We start from the raw sequence: 22,885 nt of genomic DNA on the forward strand, positions 1-22,885 counted from the left end.
AAGCCCGGGAACTGTGACATGTTACATGGCAAAAGGGACTTTGCAGAGGGGACTAAATTCGGGAGCTTGAGATGGGGAAATTAGCCTGGGTTATCCAGGTGGGCCTGGTATAATCACAGGGGACCTTGTAATAAAGAGACAGGAGGGACAAAAAGAGCAGGTGTGGCGGCAGAGCAGCAGTGGGAGTGATGATGCCAGTGCCGGGAGAGGCCACAGCCCAGGAGGGCGGGCGGTCTCTGGAAGCTGGCAAAGGGGAAGAACAGATTCTCCCCTAGAGGCTCTAGAAGGAATTCACCCTATCGATTCCTTGATTTTAGCCCCCACTGGTCTCATTTTGGGCTCCTCACCTAAAATGTGGCAAGAAAAAAAATTGCGTGGTTTTCAGGCCCTAAATTCACAGTAATCTGTATAGTAGCCACGAGAAATGAATACAACCTCTCTGGGCCTCATCTCACTGGTTCTGAGTTGAGAGCAACAGGAACCTTTGCCGTAGAGACTTGTGTAAGGGTTCACTGCGCACAGGCAGCGGTGTGGAGCGGCGGTCGCCGGGCACCAGCAAGTCGGACACTCACATCCTCATACACACTCATCCTTAGCAATAATTTAATATTTAAGAAAAGTCAGAATGGTCATCATGGGAAAAATCAGGGCTTTGTCAGACATCCTTATGCTTGTCTTGTCATCTGGTACTGGTTTTGGTTTGAGTCACATATCCATGCAGGAGGCTACTAACGGGCTTAAATCTTAAAATTACAAATAATATTAGTTATAAAAAATGACCACAATAAACGTGTGCTGGTGTGGTTATTTTGGCAAAGGAACACACAAGGGGGAGGAAAAGAAGAAGCCTGATCCTTCTAGGAGAGGTGTGTGTGTGTGTGCGTGCGTGTGTGTGTGTGTGTGTGTGTCTAGATTGGGTAGGGCTTTTTTTGTTTTTTAAATATTTTATTTATTTATTTGACAGAGAGAGCACAAGCAGGGGGAGCAGCAGAGGGAGGGGGGGAAGCAGACTCCCCGCTGAGCAGGGACCAACCCACCGAGGGGCAGGGCTCAATCCCAGGATCCCAGGATCATGTCCTGAGGCAAAGACAGACGCTTAACCCATTGAGACTGGGTACTTTTGTTTCGTTTCATTTAACTATGATCTGAATCACCAGACATTTGAGGAAAATCTTTAACAGGACAGAGAAAGACCAAGATAAACAGAAAAATGTTCCAGAGGCAACTTGGGCTGGGCTTTGAGGGATGAATAGGAGTTCGAAGATGAGCTTTGAGTGGGAGATCTTGGGCAGAGGTGGGAGAGGAAGAAAAATTGGGACTCCAGGCAGAGGGGTTGACATGAGCAAAGGTGAGGAGTGGGCATGGCCAAAGGTCCGTTCTGGGTCCACAGTAAATAATTAGTGGGGCCCAAGGGTTCTCCTGTGAAGAAGAGCAGTAAGAAATAGAAAGGCAGGTGAAGGGCTGGCCTGAATCTAGGCTGAGGAGCTTGGACTCCATCCCAAAGGCAGTGGGGTCCCTGATGGGTTTAAGCAAGGTTGTGATATGGACTGATTGGCGTCCATGCCCTCCAATTAAAACACATTTGAGATGAATAAAAAGTACATTTTTTTCTTATAATAGATTCAAACCACTCATAACAAAATAGAGTAAAATCATTCTTTTAAATTACGTAGAGGAGCTATGGACTTCTGTATTAGAATATAGCTACTGCAACAAAGACTCCCAAATGACAATGTCTTAGAAGATGGAAGTTTCCTTTTCTCCACAGGCCATCCAGAGCTGGCCAGGTGGCTCTGCAATCATCAGGAAGCCAGAATTCTGCTTGGGTGGAAGAGTATCCTGGTCATGAGCACAGGTTCTAGCGCCAGGCTGCTTGGCCTGAAGTGGACCAGCTGATCCCATGTAGCTGCAAGGGAGCCTGAGGGATAGGCTGTCTCTCTGGGTAGCCATGTACCTGGTGGGAGGGCAGGTGGCTCCTGAGCTAACAGTGTCTGGCACCGTGCCCAACTGTGAAAGATGAGAAGTTTAGCAAAGGTACCTTCCCTCCAGAGTTTGGTTAGATACCCATTGCCAGCTCTTCTTTCTCATGCCATTAATTTTATGAAATAGCTCCTGACTCCTGCTGTGTAAGATGAGACATCCTTTATCATACGTGCCCTCCCCCCTCCTAAATCTTCTTGCTAAACCACTACATGTGAATCTAGTTCTGTCTCCACAGTGAAAATGTTCTGGTGTTTGTGTGTTGTCCATCTCTGAATTTCAAAAATTGAAAATAAATGAAGTGTTTTTTAAACATATTATGATTATGTAAACATTATTCTCCACAGAGCTAACTAGCATCCAGGGACCCGTAGAGAAGGAACTATAATCTTATGATTTTCAATGCTGCCTGAAGGGAAATGCTCCCGGCTTTAAGTGCAAATGTATTTTCCTACACTCCCTCAACATTCAAAGTCATGTTATGTTTTAATTCACTTCATATTTGGACCAAGGCCTTCTCATACAAGTTCTTGCTCTCCTGGAGTTTCTCATTGCTTTACTCTTTTCTTCTTGAGAAAAGAAACATATGTCTTTTTAATTAGGTCATTAAAATCTCCCAGTTTCTTAATTACATTATTTGTTGAATGAAGCCCATTTTCTTCTTGAAGACACTTTTCTCCAAACCCTCTGACTTCCTGTTCTAATTTTGACTGATGGCTTTATGGACCTCTGGCATTTCTATTCATTACACTTGTGGGTCAGTTCTTCTGTTGGGTGAATCTGGTCTCTCTTTCTTGGGTTTTGTCTCTGTTTTGCTGGAGTATATCTTCAAATAACATTTTTAAAGGGGATGCATGGAAGGAAAGCCTTCTGAATCTTTGCATGTCTGAAAATGCTTTTAATTTGTTCTTATTCTTCCTGAGTTGGGGAGACCAATCTGCAGACTTCATTTTAGGGCATGCGGAAAGTGGCCAGATGGGCAAGTAGACACCCAGGTTTCCGCCCTGGGCCAACATAAGGAGTGATTTCCTCTAGACACCAATGCCCTGAGTAGAAATTCTGGTCCTTTTGAAAAAGATCACTCCAGAGCACCCGGGTGGCTCAGTTGGTTAAGTGTTTGCTTTCGTCTCAGGTCATGATCCCCGGCTCCTGGGATTAAACCCCATGTTGGGCTCCCCACTCAGCAGGGAGCCTTCTTTTCCCCTTGCCAGTGCTCTCTCACTCTCCTACTCTCAAATAAATAAATAAAATCTTTAAAAAGAAAAAGATCACTCAAATTCTTTAGAAAGTGGTTCTTTCTCACCTTTTTAAAAATTATTAGAGCAGGGGAGGGGCAGAAAGAAAGGGAGACAAGCAGACTCTGCACCCAGCATGGAGCACAATGTGGGCCTTGATCTCACAATCCTGAGATCATGACCTGAGCCAAAATCAAGAGTCAGAAGCTTAACCGCTTAACCGACTGCGACACCTAGGTACCCCTCTTGCTTTTTAATCTCCCTTCTCTGTATTGTTCTTGTTTGCTGGGGATTGTTAGTGGTGGATGCTGGCTGGTTATTCATTAAACAGGCCTTTCCTTGAATTATTTCCTAACTGGTTATTCTCATACCACCATCTCAATTTTTGCCATATCTTGTTACTACCTGTATTAATATTTACCCTTTTTAAATGTATTTTTAATGACTGAAACAAGACAGATCAAAAACCACAGCTTCTATAAGAACCATTTGTTCTTGCCAGTCTCCTACTCTCCTTGAACTTGACCTTGGCTTCTTGCCAGGCCTTGTGTTTAGGAGCAGGGTCTCCGGAGACATCCTTATTGATGACAGTTGTGTCCAAGGGGATATCCATAGAGTACCTTGTGAGCATGAAGTGACTGTAGTTATAAACTTTCACAAAAGATTTGATCTTTGACCTCTTGGTGATTTTCTTCTTACCCATGGCAGCTGTCACTTCGTGGGAATAGCAGTCAATTGCAGCCACCAGAGCTTGGCTGTAGGGATGGTCTGAGGTGCCATCGTCAATGTTCTTCACAATGACTGCTGTAGTGTCTGGCCAGGACCTGCACCACCACCACCTTCTGGGGGTTTCATGAACTCCCCCATCTGGACACCAGTCAGTGGAGCCTACAACAGGAAGAATATTGACTTATGGTATTATTCTTGTTTAAATTAAACTAGCATTTAAACAATGCTAGTCCTACCCTATAGCTATCAAATTGCAAGTTTGATGTTACAGTTGTACCTTCTGTTGTTTGTCATGATGTGTTTTATTTTCTGATCTATATACATAACTATTAAGATACAGAAGTTTATTTATTTACTACCAAATAACATCCACAGCAATGGTGCATGTGCCATACTTCGCAAAATACTTCTCAAATTAATTACTGTGTTGATTACCGGCCAATCAACTGCTTGAGCTTTCTCCCAGTGTGGGCCTCCAAGGGAGTCTCCTTTCAATAGCCCCTCTCCTCCTTGGCCTGATTCTGACATGCTGGGAATAAAATAAAAGAGTAATTATTATTGGTGATGTAAAGTGATGACTGCAAAGGCCTCAGCTTAGAGTGGGAGCTGTGGGACCCGCCAACTGAACCTCCATCACTGACTGGAAGCAGATGGTTGGGCCCTCCTCCCCCAGAGGGGGGCTCTCAGTTCCAGCCCTGCCTCTCCTGTCCCCTCGGGGTGGCATGTGACTATAACAATCAAGCATCTTGGGCTCAGGTATGTGTTCAGAGAGCAGACAGTCCATATCTTATCCAAATTCCTCCATAAAGTAGAAAAAGAGGGAAAACTACCCATTGCATTTTATGTGGGTAGTAAATATTCAATCTGGACAAGGAAGTTTGAGACAAGAAGATTTGAGGTCAATCTCAATTATGGACATAGATTCAAATATCCTAAATAGAAAGTTGTCAAATTACATACAGCAACATATTTAAAAATGCATAACGACCAAGTTGGGTTTATTACAGAAATGCAAGACTATTTCAACACTAGAAAATTATTATTATTTTTAAAAGATTTTATTTATTCATAGACACAGAGAGAGAGAGAGAGAGAGAGAGAGGCAGAGACACAGGCAGAGGGAGAAGCAGGCTCCATGCAGGGAGCCCGACGTGGGACTCCATCCTAGGTCTCCAGGATCACACCCTGGGCTGAAGGCGGCGCTAAACCGCTGAGCCACCTGGGCTGCCCAAAAATCGTCATTTTAAGTCTCAGCCACCTGAGTGGCTCAGTCCGTGAAGCATTAGACTTGGTTTCAGCTCAGGTCATGGTCTCAGGTTGGTGAGATCAAGCCCAAGGTGGGACAGTCAGCATGGAGTCTGCTTGGATTTCTCTTCACTCTTCCTTCACCCTTCCCCTCTACTCCTTCCCTCCGTTCACACATGTTCTCTCTCTAAAATAAATAAATAAAATCCTTTAAAAAAATTATCATTTTAAAAGATTTGCTTATTTATTTATTTTAGAGAGAGAGAGAAAGTGAACAGGGGGAGGGGCAGAAGAAGAGGGAGCGAGAATCTCAAACAGACTCTGCACTGAGCAGGGCTCTATCCCCCCATCTTGAGATCATGACCCCAGAGGAAACCAACAGCTGGATGCTTAACCAACTGAGCCACCCAGGGGCCCTTATTATTTTAAGTCTCAACATTAACAGATTAAAAGACACAAATATCCTACAATCACATAAAACAGATGGAGAAAGTGCATTTGATAAAATTAAGCAGTTTATAAAAATTCTTGGCAAACTAGGAATAGGAGGGAACTTCCTTAATGTGATACGTCGGTAAAGGGTATCTTTCTAAAACCTGCAGTAAAGGCACCACTTTATGATAAAAATGTAAAGAATTTCCTTTAGAGTGAGAAACCTAAAAAGGATATTCATTACCTCTGTTGCTGTTCAAAGCTATCCTGGATGTCTTAGCCTGTGCACTAAGGAAAACAAAGGGAATAAATGGTACAAACCTTTGGAAAGGAAGAAACAGAATGGTCATCATATATTTGTAGAACATGTAATTGTCTACCTAAAAAAATTGAAGAGGTTCTACAGGCAAGGTATTAAAATTATTGAGAGGATTCATGTTGAGAAGTAATTTTCCATGGGTCAATTGCATTTCTGGATGCTTTGCAGAGACTCTACCCTTTTATTTGAGATTATCTTTTTTTTTTTTTTTTTTTGGACAATCTCTTCAAGGATGTTTGTATGTCATCCATCTTCAGATCATAGAATAAATATTTCCCTCCAGAGCAGAAGGCAGATTTGCTTATTGTCCAGTTTATGGAAGATAGCATCCCTCTCTATAGCCAGTTCCTTTTATAAGGCACCGGGCTGCCTCTGTTGGCAGAGCACACAACTCTTGATCTCAGGGTCATGAGTTCAAGCCCCATGTTGGTTGTCGAGATTACTTAAGAAAAAAAACAACAACAGATAGTTAAATCAGTTCCTTCCAACAAATGGTGCAAAAATAGGTTTTCCATGTGGAAAAAAAAGAGAACTGCACTCCTATATCACCCTGATTGCTAAAGTTAGTGCAAAAGGATACTAAAGATGAGAAAGCTTAAAACTTCTATTTATTTATTTTTAAAGATTTTATTTATTCATGAGAGACACACACACACACACAGAGAGAGAGAGAGAGGCAGAGACACAGGCAGAGGGAGAAGCAGGCTCCATGCAGGGAGCCTGATGCAGGACTCGATCCTGGGACTCCAGGATTACACCCTGGGCTGAAGACAGGCTCCAAATCGCTGAGCCTTCTAGGGATCCCTTAAAAATTTTTAATAAAAATATTTTCTAGGGGATCCCTGGGTGGCTCAGCAGTTTAGTGCCTGCCTTTGGGGCAGGGCGTGATCCTGGAGACCCGGGATCAAGTCCCACATCGGGCTCCCTGCATGGAGCCTGCTTCTCCCTCTGCCTGTGTCTTTGCCTCTCTCTCTCTGTCTCTCATGAATAAATAAATAAAATCTTTAAAAATATATATATATATATTTTCTAGACCTCACAATACAAAGATTTTTCTTTTTTTTAAGATTTTATTTATTTATTCATGAGAGAGAGAGACAGGCAGAGGGAGAAGCAGGCTCCACGCAGGGAGCCCGACATGGGACTCGATCCTGGGTCCCCAGGATCACACCCTAGGCCCAGGCTGCCCACAATATGAAGACTTCTTAACCAAGTTTAAGAAGGACAAGCAATAAAGAAAATACTGATAGATTTGACTACATTAAAATTCCAAAGTATTGTACAGCAAAAATATTACAAAATCCAAGGCACACGTATAATGAATACAACAGACAAAGCATTAGTATCCACGCCGCACAAGGACGACCTACAGATCAATAAGAAGATCCCAAACAACAGAAAAAAAAGTATATGCTTGGGATGCCTGGGTGGCTCAGTGGTTGAGCATCTGCCTTCCACTCAAGGTGTGACCCAGGGTCCTGGATCAAGTCCCACATAGGGCTCCCTGCAGGGAGCTGCTTCTCCCTCTGCCCATGTCTTTGCCTCTTTCTCTGTGTCTCTCATGAATAAATAAATAAAATCTTAAAAAAAAAAAAGCATAAGCTATAAATAGGTAAACAAAACAACCATATGTGAAATGATGTTTAACCCTACTTGTAATTATTGGAATGCAAATTAAAACAACAGTGAGATAGAATTTTGCATCTCAAGTTGGCAGCACTAACATATCCTGTCCGACTATATTATGTGTTGAGGAATATGTGGGACAACAGGCACTCTTGTTAATCCTAAAGAGAGTTTAAATTATAAACACTTTGAAAAGCAATTTGGCAATATCTAGTAAAGTCTAGCATGTGCATGCATACTCTCCAACCTAGCAATTCAATTCTGGAAATAAATCCTAACTCTTGACAGGTACAAGAATGTTCATTACAACACCATGTAGAGTGAAAAAGTTGGAAACAACAGAATAATGTACAAGTTAATCTTGTTAAAGCTACAAAGGACACAGTTAAGATGAATGCACTGGAGGGACACATATTAATTGACAGGCTACCCCTAACATTTACGAGGCCCAAGGCAAGGGTAATCTGGGGGCTGAGGGCCCACTTCTATTTTCTTCCCACTCTGGTTCCATTCCACATAGTGAGGAACGGCACACACGTACACACACACTCATGTAGATACTTCAGCCTATTTGTCTGAACTCTGTCTACTAACCCCACCCTCCCACAACCAGCCACCCTGGCCACCTCTTAGGATTAGAGTGTGTATGGCTGTGTGGTCATCTGATGAAGAAAACTCTAGAGAAATCACTGCCCTGGCCTTGGAAATAGTCTCTGGGCCTTGGGGGTAGAGGAATTCTAGGATTCATGGTTTAGAAGAAGGAGAGAAGGATTGTGAGTGGGTATGGACTCCTTACCCCATGGAGGAGGGCCAGGGTGGGGGTCTTGGGTCCCAGCTGCCTGAGTCTAAGTGAGGTGCTATTTGTTAACACAGACAAACCTCACACGTAAAGTCGTACAGTAAAGGCAGAGAGACATGTGGTATGTGATGCATTATGTGAACCTTCAAAACAAAAAACTACTATGGACTGCTCAAGGATGTGTACGAGCGGAGCAAAGTTATAAAAGCTTGCATGGGGGGATGCCTGGGTGGCTCAGCTGTTGAGTGTCTGCCTTTGGCTCAGGCTCAGGGTGTGATCCTGGGGACCGGAGATCGGGTCCCACATCAGGCTCCCTGCATGGAGTCTGCTTCTCCCTCTGCCTGTGTCTCCGCCTCTCTCTCTCTCTTTCTGTGTCTCTCATGAATAAATAAATAAAATCTTTAAAAAAAAAAAAAAGCTTTCATGGGAAGGACAGACCATGTGGGGCAGCAGGGCAGACTAGGCACTCTGAAAAGCCTCCCTCTCCCAGAGAGCCAGATGCTGGAGGGGGAAAAAAACAAAACATAATTTTTTATTTTATTGCTAGTTTTCTAGGAAATTAAATCTCTAAAGAGACAAAACAAAATCATGAGGCCAACCCAGAGCTATGAGGGGTATACATTTAGAGTAGTCCTATCCATAAGGTACCTGCAGGTTCAGAACCACAACTGGAGGGGTGGGGGAAGCTGATGAGGCAAGAGCAGGATAGGGAGACCAACCTGAGGTTCCTAGGTTGAACAGGGACCCTGCAAGTAAGTTCAAATGGTTTCAGGTACACCACTCTCCCCAGCACTCGGATACAATTATCTCAAAATTTAAAAAAAAAAATGTGTTTAAATCACCTCCAGCACCTATATTAAAAGAACTTCCAAGAGGCGCCCAGGTGGTTCAGTTGGTTAAGTGTCTGCCTTCGACTCAGGTCCCTGATCCTGAGGTCCTGGGATTGAGCCTTACATCAGGCTCCTTGCTCAGTAGGGAGTCAGCCTCTCCCTTTCCCTCTGTCTCCCCTCCCCTGCCACCGCCCCACTCATGCGTGCTCTCTCACTCTCTCTCTCTCAAATAAAAAAAAAATAAAATCTTAAAATAAATAGGGGATCCCTGGGTGGCTCAGTGGTTTAGCCCCTGCCTTCAGCCCAGGGTGTGATCCTGGAGTCCCAGGATCGAGTCCCACGTTGGGCTCCCTGCATGGAGCCTGCTTCTCCCTCTGCCTGTGTCTCTGCCTCTCTCTCTCTCTCCCTGTGTCTCTCATGAATGAATAAATAAAATCTTAAAAAAAAAAAAACTTTAAATAAATAAATAAAAAATAAAAGAACTTCCAAGCATGCACTTTGGAAAGCAGAAAAATGATCAAAGGAGTGTTGAGAAAAAGCCATGGTAAACACGTAGGAAATTCTAAACAAACTCTTACTGCTTGGCAGGAGCGTTGAGATACTGAGTAATACTGATAAGCTTTGCTAAGGTGCAAGGTAAGATTTTAAAGGAGTTACTCTAAGAATAGGAACAGGGTCAATGACTTCTATACCAGGAGGCAGAAAAAGTGGAATAAGAAACAGTCTACTTTTAAAAAGGCAAGGATATGGGCAGCCAGGGTGGCTCAGCGGTTTAGCGCAGCCTTTGGCCCAGGGTGTGATCCTGGAGACCCGGGATCAAGTCCCACGCCGGGCTCCCGGCATGAGGCCTGCTCCTCCTTCAGCCTGTATCTGTGCCTTTCTCTCTCTCTGTCTCTCATGAATAAATAAAATCTTAAAAAAAAAAATAAAAAGGCAAGGATAGAAACCGAAAAGCAGAGCAAAGATGGGACAAATGGAAAGCAAAAGTTAATGTGGTAGGGACACCTGGGTGGCTCAGTTGGTTAAGCATCTGCCTTTGGGTCAGGTCATGATCCTCAAGGTCCTGAGATCGAATTCCGCTTTGGGCTCCCTGCCCACGGGGAGCCTGCTTCTCCCTCTCCTGCCTGCTTATCCTCTCTCCACTCTCTCTCTCTCAAATAAATAAGTAATATCTTTTTAAAAAAGAAGAACTTAAAATAAATAAATTAATTAATTTAAAAAAAAAAGAAGAACTTACTCCCATATGTTTGGAGATTTAAAAACATACCTCTGGGGACACCTGGGTGGCCCAGTGGTTGAGCGTCTGCCTTTGGCTCAGGGTGTGATCCCAGGGTCTAGGATCGAGTCCCACATCAGGCTTCCTGCATGGAGCCTGTGTCTCTGCCTCTCTCTCTGTTTCTCATGAATAAATAAATAAATAATAAAATAAAATAAAATAAATAAAAAATAAATAAAACATACCTCTGGAGACAACCTAAATGTTCATCAACAGCTGAATGCATGAATAAGTTGTAGTATATTCATACAATGGGAGGCTACACACCAAAACACATTCTACACAAGCACATACATACCCTATTTTAACTGGCAATAACTAGAGGAACCTCACAGACAGAATGTTGAGCGAAAGAAGGGAAAGAGTAAATACTCTGTAATTCTGTTTGCATGAAACTTAAAAGCAGACAAAATTAATCCACAGTGACAGGAGTCAGAATGATGGCTTCCTTTGGGACGATGGGGGTGATTACTGACAGGGATGCTGTTCTCACTTGTTCTCATTTAGAAAATAAAGAAGAGGGATGCCTGGGTGGCTCAGTGGTTGAGCATCTGTCTTTGGCTCAGGTCATGATCCCCACAGGGAGCCTGTTTCTCCCTCTGTCTGTGCCTCTGCCTTTCTCTGTGTCTCTCAAGAGTAAATAAATAAAAGCTTTAATAAAAAAAAAAAAGAAAGAAAGAAAGAAAGAAAAAGGAAAAGAAAAAAGAACCAGAGAATAAATCAGGATGAAGCAGAGAATAAGCAGGATGAAGAAATGATGAAGTAAGAGCAAAACTTAATAAAACAGTAAACAAAGATACAACCGAGAGGATTAACGAAGCCAAAAGTGAGTTATTTGAAAAGATTAATTTACATATAAAAAAGAAAAGACAGAAAACAAGTAAAGATTCTTTTTAAAGATTTTATTTATTCATGAGAGGCACAGATAGAGAGGCAGAGACACAGGCAGAGGGAGAAGCAGGCTTCCCGTAGGGAGCCTGATGCGGAACTCAATCCCAGGACCCTGGGGTCACTACCTGAGCCAAAGGCAGACGCTCAATCACTGAGCCACCCAGGCGCCTCAAACAAGTAAATATTAAGAATGAAAGGATATGATCACTACACATTTAGGAGAGATTTAAAAGAACAATCTGAACAACTATTTTTTTTAAAGATTGTATTTATTTGAGAGAGAGAGAGCGTGAGCACAAGCAGAGGGAGTGGCTGGCAGAGGGAGAGGGAGAAGCAGACTCCCCACTGAGCAGGGGACCCAATGTGGACTCATTCCCAGGACCCTGAGATTATGACCTGAGCCTAAGACAACCACTTAACCAACTCAGCCACCCAGGCACCCCGAACAACTATTTTTTTCTTTTAAATCTTTTTTTTTTTTTTTTTTTTTATTTATTTATGATAGTCACAGAGAGAGAGAGAGGCAGAGACACAGGCAGAGGGAGAAGCAGGCTCCATGCACCGGGAGCCCGACGTGGGATTCGATCCCGGGTCTCCAGGATCGGGCCCTGGGCCAAAGGCAGGCGCCAAACCACTGTGCCACCCAGGGATCCCAACTATTTTTTTCTTAATGTGTCTGTTTTATTAGTCATTTTCTTTATCGATCATTTGTGTTGGTTCTTTGTTTTCTGTTTTATTGATTTTTTTTCTCTTATCTTTATTATTTTCTGCTCTTGGGCAGGGCGGCATTATTATGTGGTCTTTCTCTGGTGTCCTAAGTTGAATGTTCAAGTCACATGTGCAATCTTTATTAAGGTGCAATTTTTAATATAGGCATTTAAGAGGATGCACATCCCTTCAAAGATTGTTTTAGCTGCACTTAAATTTCAAGACGTAACACTTTATCAGACAGCTCTCGTGTTTTGTATTTTTTTCTTTGTTCCATTAAGTATTTAGAAGTTTGATTTTAATTTTCAAACATAGGGACACCTGGGTGGCTCAGCGGTTGAGCGTCTGCCTTCAGTTCAGTGCGTGATCCTGTAGTCCCTGGATTGAGTCCCACGTCGGGCTCCCTGCATGGAGCCTGCTTCTCCCTCTGCCTGTGTCTCTGCCTCTCTCTGTATGTCTCTCATGAATGAATAAATAAAATCTTTAAAAAAATTTTTTAAAATAATTTTCAAACATAAGTTTACCTTTTTTGTTAGTTTTCTCATTTCAATGGATTGTGGTCATAGAAAATGGCCTATGTGATATCAGTTCACTCCTTGGCAGACTTGCTTCATGACCTACTATGGGAACAATTTCTGTAAATGTTCTCATACTGGATGAAAAGAATGCCAATTTTTCTGTTTGATCAAGCTTCTTAATCGTGTTATTCAAATATTCTACATATGTACTAATCGTATGGCCACTTGACTTAGTAACTATGGAGAAAGGAAAGATAAGATCCTCAGGAGGATTATAGATCCAACCATGTCTCTTTGAAATTGTCTCAAATTTCATTTCCTATCAGGAGTCATCAGACTGTGGTCTGTGAACCAAATTTGGCCCACTCCTTGTTTTTGTAAATAAAGTTTTATTGGAACACAGCCATGGTCTTTTGTTTATGCATTCTCTATGACTTTTTTCTTACTACAATGGCAAAGTTAAGTAGTTGAGACAGAGGCTGTCTTCAATGTCTAAAATATTTACTATCTGTCCTTTTATACTTTTTTTTTTTAAGATTCTATTTATGTATTTGATAGAGAGCACAAGCAGGGAAAGCAGCAGAGGGAGAAGCAGGCTCTCTCCTGAGCAGGGAGCTACTCAGGCGCCATCCCAAGACCCTGGGTCCCAGGACTATGGGATCAGGACCTGAGCACAAGGCAAATACTTAACCAACTGAGCCACCCAGGTGCCCCCTATCTGTCCTTTTATAGGAGAAGTTTGCTGACTCTGCTTCATATAACTGAGGGCTAGTTAGGCAGGGGCTAGGTTCAAAGAGGTTCAGAATTATATCTTCCTGGTAATATTTTTCTTAAATGTTAAATCATATGTAATGACTCTCTTATCCATAATTATGCCTTTTGACTTAAAGTACATTTTGTCTGATATTTATAAAGCTCTGCTAGCTCCCTTTGGCTTAGTATTTGCCTGCTGGGCTTATTAGAAATGCTTTCAGCTTCAAGTAACAAAACCTAACTACGGTGGCTGAAACAAACTGGGGTATGTTTTCTTTAAGTAACAAAAATCCCAAAGTCAGGCCATTGCCGGCATTATCTTAGTTGCTCTGTGATACCATCAGTACCCAGGCCTGCTGTGTGTCTCTTCTCCATCAGCATTAGCTTGGTGGCTTTTGTGCTCACGGTTATGTCAAGATTGCCAAAAGTCTGCTACATTTGAGGCATTGTGTTCATGCACCAGGCAGAAGGGAAATAAAAAAAGCACTTCCCAGATTTCCCTTTACATCCCAGTTTCCAGAACCAGGACATATGAGCATCTTTTCCCTAATCGTTGACAGAGAGAAAAGAGGCTCTACGATTGGCTTAGAGCAAATCATGATTCATCCTTTGCGGCCAGTACTTTGACATCACAAGAAATAAACTGGGGGTGGGGTACAGACACTCCTCCTGGATAACAGATTTCTGCCAAGTCCCAGAAAAAAAAAAAATTGGACTTCAGAAGCAAAGTGCAAAAGGTTTCCAGCACACCATTGGTCAGACCATGATGGTGTCTGTTATACCTGGGTGGTCTTTCTTCATATCTCTGCTTTCAGTATTTCCATAGCTTTGTTCTATTTTATTTATCTTTTTCTTAAGATTTCATTTATTTATTCATGAGAGATACAGAGAGAGAGAGAGAGAGGCAGAGACACAGGCAGAGGGAGAAGCAGGCTCCATGCAGGGAGCCCAATGTGGGACTCGATCCCGGGTCTCCAGGATCATGCCCTGGGCTGAAGGCAGCGCTCAACCGCTGAGCCACCCAGGCGTCCCCATAGCGTTTAGATATGTCTCTCATGAACAGTGAGTGGACAGCTCGATTATGTGTTTTCTTTCCCTCTGATAATCTAGCAACTGGTGAAACCAGTCCCTTTACATTGGTTGTGATTAGCAGCATTAAAAATTTTTTTTCATTTAAAATTTTATTCCTAAATCCTCTTTTGTGTTTTCCACTTACCACGTGTATCATCAATAGTTACCTATTGCTATGTAGCAAATTACCCCCAAACTGAGCATTTCAAAACAACAAACATGTATTGTGTCACCTAATTTCTTCGGGACAGGAATCAGGGAATGGTGTAGCCAGGCAATTCTGGCACAGGCTGTTTGAGAGGGTGCAGTGGAGCTGCAGCCATCTGAAGGGTCTGTTGAGGATCTACTTCCAAGTCCATTCCCACGGCTAGGGGCAGGAGGCTTCAGCTCCTCACCCCATGAACTTCTCCATGCCTGTGACATAGCCTCCCCCGAGTGAGTGATCTGAGAGAGATAGCACACACAGAGAGAGCATTCAGAATGAAAGCCATGGGTCTTTTCTATTAGGGTTGCCAGATTTAGCCAATAAAAATACAAGATGCCCAGTTAAATTTAAATTTCAGATAATACTTCAGTATTTGCACAGGATATATTTACACTAAGAACTTATTCATTGCTTATTCAAAATTTAAATTTGACTGGTCTTGATTTTTCTCTGGCAACCCTATTTATAACCTGGCCTTGGAAGCAAAGCTGGCTCCATAATTCATGGTGTCCCTTATTAAAAAAAAATTTGAGGAATCTCTCTCTCTCTCTCTCTTTTTTTTTTTTTTTTTAGATTTTATTTATTTATTTGAGAGAGAGAGTGTACATGAGCAGGGGAATGGGCAGAGGGAGAGGGAGAAGGAAACTGCCTGCTGAGCAGGGAGCCCAAGATGGGGGACAGGGTTCAACTTCAGGAGGCAGAAGCGTAAGCGACTGAGCCACCCAGGCACCCCCCAAAATTAATAGGAATTTCCAATTAGCGAAAGCAGAGCACTAACCCAAGCATGGAGCCCTTCTGGGGACAGTGCCCCTTTGTGAAGGCATGGGTTGTATTCCCCGAAAGCCAGTCCTGCTTGGAAGTGACATACCATCACTTGTACCATGTTCTTTGGCACAGGAACAAGTCACTAAAGCTCCACCCACACATTTTGGGCGGGGACTTCACATGGGCATAGGTCCCAGGAGGCAGAGATCATTGGGCCCATCTTGGAAACCGGCAGCCACACCACGCTTTTCCTTTGCTTCTTTTATTTGTCATTTCCTGCTGGAGGTGGACGGATTGGAATGTCTTCATTCCCTTTGTTTCCTCTCTGCAGGTTTAGAATACATTCTATTTCTGTTTTTTCATTAGTCATCCTTAAATTTTTAACATGCACACATCCACTTCACAGAGTCTAAAGTTAATCAATATCTTCCTCTAGGACAACCAAGGACCTTAGAATACTTTTAAACTCTGATCATAGCTTCCTGCCTATAATTTGATTATTCCCTAAGTTTTTAGTCTTACCTTGTTTATTTTATTCCTTAAATCAGTCTGTAAAATTGTTCTTATAAAGTCCATGGTCATTTGAATTTCCCAAGCTTAATCATTCTTCTTCTCTCCACTTCTTGCAAGCTACTTCTTCCTTTTGGGTTCATTTCCTGGGTTTTTCCTATTATCTTCCTTTGACGTCTTGCCAGAACCAAAGATCTCTATGGTGTTTTAACTGATTTAAAATTTACTTTTATTTTTGTTATTCAAAGATTTTATTTATTTATTTGAGAGAGAGCACGAGTGAGGGTTTGGGGGAGAGGGAGAGGGAGAAGCAGAAGCAGACTCCCCGCTGAGTGCAGAGCCTGATGTAGGACTCGATCCCAGGACCTGGGGATTATGATCTGAGCCAAAAGCAGACACTTAACCAACTAAGCCACCTAGGTGCCCCTTAAGTGATTTTTTTTTAAACTTGGGTGCATCTCCAGTGCAATCCTACCTTTTGTTCCTGACACTGTACAGATTGTGCTAATAATTTGTTTATTTTATTGAGGCTTTTAAATGAATTTACTAAGCTTTTTAAAGAAAGTCCAACTTTTTTTGTTGGTTTCCATAGAGTTCCTTCCTGCTTTATTATTTCCTTTTTTCTGCTCTCTGAATTTTCTGATGGTCTTTTCCTAAGGTCTGGAGTCAGACACTTATTTCATTGTTGCCAATCCTTCCTGTTTTTAATAAATGCATTTCAGGCTAGAATTTTCCCTTAGCTTTTAATTTTCCTTTAGCTTTATTGTTATTCAGTTTTAAATATCTTGCAATTTCCACTATAATGTTCTCCTTATCTCATGAATTATTTAGAAATAAGAATTTAAGTTACAAACATACTGGATTTCCTTGGCCAATGTTTTATTGTTGGTTTCTAATTTTATTATATTGGGATTAGAGAACACAGCAGTGATATTGATTCTTTGAAAAAACTGTAGACTTTTCTGGATGCCACCTATGTGGTATATTTTTTTAGTTTTCCATTTGAGCTTGAAAACAATAGGTATTCTGTGGGAGGAGGGGGGAGCTGTGAAGTTTATGTTTATCTAGTAGATGAAGTTCCTTAATTATATTGTTCAAACTTCCCTATCCTTACTAATGTTTTGCTTCTTGAGCCACTGGTTTTAGGAAAGTTTAATCAACGTTTCCCACTTTGTTTATAGATTCATGACTTTCTCCTTACAGGAGATCTGCCAGATTTGCTCTATATGTCTCACCAAAATAAATATAAGTTCATGAGACATACAAATTCATGACTATTATCTCTTCTTGGCAGATGTTTTCTTTTATGATTGTATTGGTTAGGATCGGGCTGATTTTACAAAGACTTTAAAAACAGTGCTTTAAATAAGAGAGTGTATTTTTGTTCACTTAAAAGTCCACAGCCCCTCGGGGGTTCCTGTGGGGTTTCAGTAAATGGGGACCTCAGCAGGAGATGAGACAGAGGGAAAAGAGAGGGGTTGAGGTATTTATTTCTCAGCTCCTTCTTCTTGAGGTCACCATTGCTCTAGCAGCTCTTTCCATCTGAGTACTGGTCACCTCTGCCTCCCTTTGACCCTGCAGGCTTAGAGGTGAAGCTTTGCTGCTGCTGCTGCTCCCTTAGGATCTTGCATTCTCTCCTGTGACTCCCCCACACCCTGCTTTGTCATTAGTCTTTTTTGGAAATAAACTCTGCCCTAATTCCCCTAATTAGAAGATGCCATCTGTTTCCTGTTGGGACCCTGAGTGATGCAGGCTGGCATCGTCTTAAGTCATTGATTGTGAATACCTATAGGGCAAGCGTGCACAGGCCCCACCACTCCCTATTCTCCGACTCCTGGCTGACTCTTAGATCTGCCTGTTTTCAAAGACAACTGAGGCTGATACTCTGAGTTAATGGCCCCAGGATAAGACAGCCACCACTTCAGGTCTCCAGAGCATTGTCCTGCCATGGGGAAAGGAACTACCCAAAGCTCATCAGTAATACCCACCTTGTCCATTTCAACACATGCTCAGTGTGACTCTTGGTCCTATGGCCAGAGCTGCCTTTCCCTGGATAAACTCCGTATCTTGGGGTCATGGGAACTCACTTTTGTCTGAGGATGCTTTACTACTTTAGATGGGTCAATACTTTCACCTAATGTCTGTTGGCTTCTGCAGGACCGCATTAGCCTGGTCCCTTTAAGGGGACTTTGGGGGGATCCCTGGGTGGCTCAGCAGTTTGGCGCCTGCCTTTGGCCCAGGACGTGGTACTGGGGTCCCGGGATCGAATCCCGCATCGGGCTCCCAGCGTGGAGCCTGTTTCTCCCTCTGCCTGTGTCTCTGCCTCTCTCTCTCTCAGTGTCTATCATCAATCAATCAATCAATCTTTAAAAATTAAGACTTTGGACATCTTTGCTCTGATTCTTCACATACCAATTTCTTCTGTCCAACTCTCAGTGGGCCCAGCTTGTTTCTCTCATTTCCTCATTGTTAGGGAAATTCTCAATGTAGGGCACACAGAGATAGCACAGATCACTGTTCCCATTTTACAGACTGAGAAACTGAGGTTCAGAGAGGAAAGTGAATTTCGGGGAGTCCAGGGGAGCTGGAATTCGAGCCTGGGTCTGTCTGGCTCTGAGTTAGAGGCTTTCCAAGGGAGGTGTGTGTTTGGGGAGACAGGGAGGCCTGAGTGGAGGCAGGGAGGCAGGATGGTGGGTGAGGGAAACAAACCTCAGAGCCAAAGCCCTCCTGGCCAGGCAGGGGCACAACATCTGGGTGAGAGGGCCAGAAGGCCAACAGGCTGAGATCTATTCCCAGTTCTGCCCTTTGCTTCTCTGTCCCCTTGGGCCAGTCTCCAGGCAGCACAGAGCAGTTATGAGAGAATATATGTAAAATACGCAGTACACAGCAGCTGCTCGGTTCCAGGAGTCGGCTTGGGTCCCTCCTCTTCCCGCTCTCTGGGCTGCACAGGGTGCCTGGTGGATTCAGCCACTAGGGGGCCCTGCTGCCAAGGGTGACCAGGCCTCTGGGCCCTGCCAGTGTCCATCCATTCATTCACTGATTCCTCCACTCTGCCAACAAACAGCTCCTATATTTTTTCTGGGCCCAGTAGTCTTTGGGGTGATCCTGAGAGCAGAAAGGGCAAGGCACAGCCCTGTTCTTGAGAAGCCTACAGTCAGGAAGGGATATTGTGGCGGATGGAGAAAGTGGGGTTGGGGTGGGAACCCAGAGCACTGAACACGACGACAATGACAGTACAGAGTCAGGAAGGCTTCTCAGAGAAGGCTTTTGAATTTGACTTTGCCAGGATGAGCCATGATCCAGCTCCCACTGCACAGACGCCGATCCCTCCCTGCAGTCCCAGGCCAAGTTGACCTGAGTGTTCATAACCCACTTCACTCCTCCTCCTGCCAGGTGTGTCCCTGACCACTAACTTCTGTAAGCCCCAAACTTCAGGTCCGGTCATGTGTGCAGAGTTGGAGGTCACAGAGCCTGCTTTGGGTACAGGATGAAGAGGGGCTGCTTGCGCACAGGACAGAGTGTAGGGAAAACCCAGGCTCTGGAGCCTGACAACTGAAGTTCTCTACCACTTCCTAGCAGTGAGTCCCTGGGCCTCATTTTCCTCCCTGTAAGTGCGGGTAATAACGGTCCTTACCAATTGTGCATATGTCTAGTATGGCTCACGTGGCACCCATCTCTCTCACCTATAAAGTGACATATGCTGTTAACCATCTCATCGCCCATCTCAAGGATCCTACTCTTGAGGGCCTAATTGGACTCGGCCTTGCTTCACTTTGGAAAGAGACTGCCTCCCAGGTTAGTGTCATAGCCACAGAATTTTCATCAAGTGGGTGGAATTCTAGAAGTTATCCCCCTCCCAGGGCTCAGCAACGAGGGAGAAGGCGGGAGGAGGGGTGGTGTTAGGAATCTTTGACCTACAAAGGGTATCTCTCTAACTTGTTCTACAAATTCATAGGAAGGCAGTGTGGTCTGTGTCCAGCTGGACTGGTTCGCAGCTGTGCTACCTAACAAGTCACCTCCCCTCCCTGACTCTCAACTTCCTTGTCTGTCAAATGGCAGTAGCAGTAGTCCCTAGCTGTGGGGGACACTGTTCTGCCATCTGCTCAGCTTTGCTCCCTTCCTCTGGAACAATAGCCCTCTCCTTTTTTGGGGATCTGTTCCTCCTCCAAACACTGTTTCAGCAAGGATAGTCCCTTGCTCCTATGATCCTGTCCCCTGGCCCTAGGTGATTGGCCCACAGGTGGGCACCTGACTCCAGCCAGGACAATCAGAAGCCTTTCCTGATCTGTTCTGTTTTGTTTTGAATTAAAACTGAGAAAATGCCTGTGTCCTTCCTCATGGCAGTTAGTCTGTCGAGACAAAGGCGGGGAAAGAATGGGATAGTCAGTAGTCCCAGAAGTATTTGGGTCCCTGGTCTGGCTGTGCTTGGGCCCACTAGCTCTGCTTACAATCTAGAAGTTCGCCTCTCCCTGAGCTTCTGAAAGTCACCTCTCGGGTTGGCATTGGTTTCTAAAGATATACTTTCTCACGGGGATGTGCATAGCATCAAATGAGCTAAAGCGTGTGAAGTGCCCAGCCCAAGTCCTGGCCCACTGCAGGCTCAGTAAAGCACAAATCCCTTTCCCTTAATAGGCACCAGGCAAGGATGGGGGTTTGGCAAGATACCAGGAAGATGTGAGGCATCAGTACTTGAGAAGCGATGTAACCCAGCAGCTCCGGGAAGACGAGAGTCAGGTGCCTCGGACCCCACAGAGCCCCACAGGAGACCACAAGGAATGCCCAAGCAGAACCTCAGGTGGATAGGAAAGGATGGGGCTGAGAAAAAAATTTCCTGCCTCATCCCTTTGTGGGAGCAAAGGTTGTCCGCAGGTACTCTGTCTCTGTCAAGGAGGTATGTTAGAGTTCCTGGTGGACCAGAAGATGGGGTCCAGGAAAGCCTTTTCAGAGGAGGAATATCTGAGCTGAGTTTTTAAGGATGAATGAGTTTTTCAAACAGGGAAAGGACTTGGGAAGCGACACTGGACTATCACTATGGATCACCCACTATGGTTAATCCAATACTGATTAGTGTGAGGATTCAGACTGCCTGGGTTTGAATCCTGCATCAACCAACCTTCAGACTCTTCTAGGCTCCTGTTCCTTATCTGCAAAATAAGGGAAGAGGAATTTGTCCGTTTCTAGTATTAAATGAGATCATATATGTGAAGCAGTCAAGAGTGCTAGCAGAAGGCTGTGGTTGAAACGCTCCATAAGTGTTTAGCTCATTATGACAATCCTTTGCATTATCAAGTCCAACACCCCTAAAATGATTATAGCCGTTACCATTTATTGAGCTCTTAATATGTTCCAAACATTGTGCTCGATGCTTGGGATGCTTTGTCTCCCACAATCCTCCCAACACCCCCAGGCGAGGAAAATTACCAACCCCATTAAAGAGGAAAACAGAGGCTCTGGGACCAGGATTCCGCACGGCCAGCATGGCCAGCGTAACCAACTGAGCAGGGGTCAAACCCAGGTCCGCCTTAAGACCCAAGCCCCTGGCCCAGAGAGAGGGAGCCCTGGGCCCCAGGACGCACAGCGGGGACAGGGATGAGATTGCCCCGTGGGCCGCGAGGCGCGCCTCCCTTGCTGCCCCCAACAGCAGCGATCCAGCCGGGCTGAGGGAGGTCCCCGAGGCTCTGGCCAGCCCAGCCCCCGCCCCAGGGCGGGCTTGGGGCTCCTGGGGGTGGCGGCCCAACTGAGGAAGGGCTGGGCCCCCCTCGGGCCGCGCCTCCCGGCAGGGTTGACAGAGCCGCGCCCCAGTTCCCCTCCCTTCCCCACCCCGCACGGCCTCTGCCAAAGGTCCTTGTAGAAAATTCCAGGCGGGACGAGGGTTTTTCCAGCGGGTGGAAGCAGCCGGCGCGGCCCGCGGCCCAGGCCGCACCGAGGGGCAGGAGGGCGGGAGCCCCCCCCCCGCTCCCCCGCCCCCCCCCCCCCCCCGCCCGGGACCCGCGCGCCCCTGTCCCCGGGGCCCCCGCCGGCCTTGGCTCCTGGGGGACGGGCGGGCCGGCCAGGGGAGCGGGCTCGGGACGTCCTGGCAAACAGGAAATGAGACAAAGGCGGCCGCTTATCGGGAGCCCCGCATTCCTTTCAGGTGATGCCGGCCCCGAGGGGCTGCCTGCCTGCCCCGGAGGAGCACCTCCCGCCGCCCCCCGCCCCGCGAGCTCCCCCTGCCCTGCGTCCGTGGGGCGGGGGGCGGGGGTCGCGGCTGCTCCCCGGGGAGCCCCGGGCCCCAGGCGCGGCCCCCCTGGGCTCCCGGAGAGGAAGGGACGCCAGCGCCTGGAGGGCTGGGCTGGGCGGGGGTCTCGGGAGCCGCCCGGAGAACGGGGCACAGTCACTCACCATTGCACAACCGGTAACGCCGTGCCAGGTGTGGGGACAGGGACCCCCGATGAACCAGACCCAGTCCCTGCCCTCGAGGGGTTCCACCCCGAGGAAGAAGGCAGACACTCACTCAGAATCGTGAACCACTGGGTGAAAGGGCAGGGCCAGATGAGTCCAGGAGGGAGGCGGGGCGCCGGGTTTGGGAAAGCATGGGGCCCTTGCACAACACCTGGCACATCAGCAGCCCCCTCAGGTCCTATCTGCATGAAGGAATCCTGGAGTTGGCTTTGAAGTGACATGGGACAAGGGGTGGGTGGAATGGAAGGGCATCTAGACTGGGGAACGCATGTGCAAATGCCTGTCAGTCCGCATGTGTGCCTGACAGTTGGGGAGCAGTGAGGACTCCGCAGTTGCCTACACACTGGGTGAAGAAGCTCTGGTGAGGAGGCTGATGGGGTGGGTCCTGATGGCCTTGAAGGGTGGGCTGAGGACTTGGCTTATTTTGCTGGCACTGGGAGCCTGGGGCTAGGGAGAGGGCTCAGAGAGGCAGGTCCAGTATGGCCTAGGCACCGGGTGGGTGGGGTAGGGTGGGGTGGGGGGGGGGAGGTGAGCTTCGCCTGGGTGGCTTGG

General features: G+C 45.5%; 1 long non-coding RNA gene across 1 annotated transcript; it reads right to left on the reverse strand.

The window, feature by feature from the left end:
* Positions 1-924: 924 nt before the first annotated feature.
* Positions 925-22,415, reverse strand: LOC140634033 (uncharacterized). Its single transcript, XR_012031597.1, has 3 exons — positions 22,274-22,415; positions 4,380-4,473; positions 925-4,103 (listed from the first exon to the last, which is right to left on the reverse strand). It is a non-coding gene; the product is annotated as an uncharacterized lncRNA (long non-coding RNA).
* Positions 22,416-22,885: the final 470 nt, after the last annotated feature.

The sequence above is a fragment of the Canis lupus genome, chromosome 5 (assembly GCF_048164855.1).
Source record: "Canis lupus baileyi chromosome 5, mCanLup2.hap1, whole genome shotgun sequence".
Classification (NCBI taxonomy): domain Eukaryota; kingdom Metazoa; phylum Chordata; class Mammalia; order Carnivora; family Canidae; genus Canis; species Canis lupus.